Source organism: Entelurus aequoreus, linkage group LG19 (assembly GCF_033978785.1).
Source record: "Entelurus aequoreus isolate RoL-2023_Sb linkage group LG19, RoL_Eaeq_v1.1, whole genome shotgun sequence".
Lineage (NCBI taxonomy): Eukaryota > Metazoa > Chordata > Actinopteri > Syngnathiformes > Syngnathidae > Entelurus > Entelurus aequoreus.
This window is the reverse complement of record NC_084749.1, coordinates 10,792,944-10,795,276: the sequence shown is the minus strand read 5'-3', so window position 1 is coordinate 10,795,276 and position 2,333 is coordinate 10,792,944. Positions and strand designations below refer to the sequence as shown.

The 2,333-nt window shown below is 31.2% G+C and overlaps 1 protein-coding gene across 2 annotated transcripts in view; it reads right to left on the bottom strand.

The window, feature by feature from the left end:
• The window catches only part of LOC133635112 (excitatory amino acid transporter 1-like), a 36,312-nt gene extending 34,233 nt beyond the window's left edge, over positions 1–2,079 (bottom strand). For both annotated transcript variants that reach the window (XM_062027889.1, XM_062027891.1), the window contains exons 1-2: positions 1,970–2,079; positions 1,856–1,909 (exon numbers count right to left, since the gene is read on the bottom strand). The gene's annotated coding sequence lies outside the window, so the exon portion shown is untranslated. The remainder of the gene's footprint in view (positions 1–1,855; positions 1,910–1,969) is intronic.
• Between the last annotated feature and the right edge of the window lie 254 nt (positions 2,080–2,333).

Here is a 2,333-nt window from a genome sequence, read left to right as displayed (position 1 = left end):
TACAGGTATAGATGGATGTCTAAATGGATGTATAGATGTATATATAAATGTATGAATAGATGTATATATAGATGGATGTAAAGATGTATGTATATATAAATGTATGAATAGATGTATATATATAGATGGATGTATAGATGTATATATAGATGTATGTAAAGATGTATGTATAGATGTATATAATATATACATCTATACATACATCTTTACATACATCTATATATACATCTATACATCCATTTATACATCCATTCATATATATATCTATACATATATATTTACATCCATCTATATATACATCTGTACATCCAGCTATATATACATCCATTTAGACATCCATTAATATATACTATATATTATATTATTATCCATTAATATATATACTATATATTAATGGATGTCTAAATGGATCCGTCAGTCTACCCCAGGGCAGCTGTGGCTACGAAAGTAGCTTACCACCACCAGGTGTGAATGAATGATGGGTTTTTAACATGTAAAGCGACTTTGGGTACTTAGAAAAGCGCTATATAAATCCCAGGTATTATTATTATTATTATATATAGCTGGATGTACAGATGTATATATAGATGTATGTAAATATATATGTATAGATATATATATGAATGGATGTATAAATGGATGTATAGATGTATATATAGATGTATGTAAAGATGTAAGTATAGATGTATATATAATTGGATTTATAGATGTTTATATAGATGGATGTATAAATGGATATAGAGATGTATGTAAAGATGTATATATAGATGGATGCATAGATGGATGTATAAATGGATATATAGATGTATGTTAAGATGTATGTATAGATGTATATATAGATGTATGCAAAGATATATGTATAGATGGATGTATACATGGATGTATAAATGGATGTATAAATGGATGTATAAATGGATGTATAAATGGATGTATAGATGTATATATAAATGGATGTATGTAAAGATGTATGTAAATATGGATGTATAGATGTATGTATAGATGTATATATAGATGGATGTAAAGATGTATGTATAGATGTATATATAGATGTATGTATAAATGTATGTATAGATGTATATATAAATGGATGTATAAATGGATGTATAGATGTATGTATACATGTATGTATAGATGGATGTATAGATGGATGTATAGATGTATATATAGATGTATGTATAAATGGATGTATAGATGGATGTATAGATGTATATATAGATGGATATATGAATGGATGTATAGATGGATGTAAAGATGTATGTATAGATGTATATATAGATGTATGTATAAATGGATGTATAGATGTATGTATAGATGGATGTATAGATGTATATATAGATGGATATATGAATGGATGTATAGATGGATGTATAGATGTATATATAGATGGATATATGAATGGATGTATAGATGTATATATAGATGGATGTATAGATGGATATATGAATGGATGTATAGATGTATATATAGATGGATATATGAATGGACGGATAGATGGATGTATAGATGGATGTATAGATGGATGTATAGATGGATATATGAATGGATGTATAGATGTATATATAGATGGATATATGAATGGACGGATAGATGGATGTATAGATGTATATATAGATGGATATATGAATGGATGTATAGATGTATATATAGATGGATGTATAGATAGATGTATAGATGTATATATAGATGGATATATGAATGGATGTATAGATGTATATATAGATGGATGTATAGATGGATGTATAGATGTATATATAGATGGATGTCTAGATGGATGTATAGATGTATATATAGATGGATATATGAATGAATGTATAGATGTATATACAGATGGATGTATAGATGGATGTATAGATACCTTTGGTTGTGTTCAAGCTGTCAATAGGTCTTGAGTGTTGTTATCTTGAAGAAGCTACAAAGTAAGGATGAAAAGTGTCATTCCAGAAGGTCATGTGGAAAAAGTCCAACACACCTGAGCTGAGGGACCGCCGTGTCAGATTGTGAAGTAAGTGCTGTTGTCCACACGCTCCACACTCCCTCACAGCAGCGCGCGTCCGCGTGGCTCCATCAAGCGAGTATCAGCTTGTGTGTGGGACAAGGAGGACGGCTTGAGGAGATGTTGAGGAGGATGTTGAGGAGGATGTTGAGGAGGACGGCTTGAGGAGATGTTGAGGAGGAAGCACCCGATGGTGCCAGCAACACTAGAAGACAGACAAGGTCAGTTGATGGAGTCCACCACCTTTCACTGGTGATGAGATAAAAGGCAGCATCCTTCTCCTCTTCTTGCTACTTTCCCACTGAAGCTTCCTGTGCGCTCACACTATTGCTATGACGAC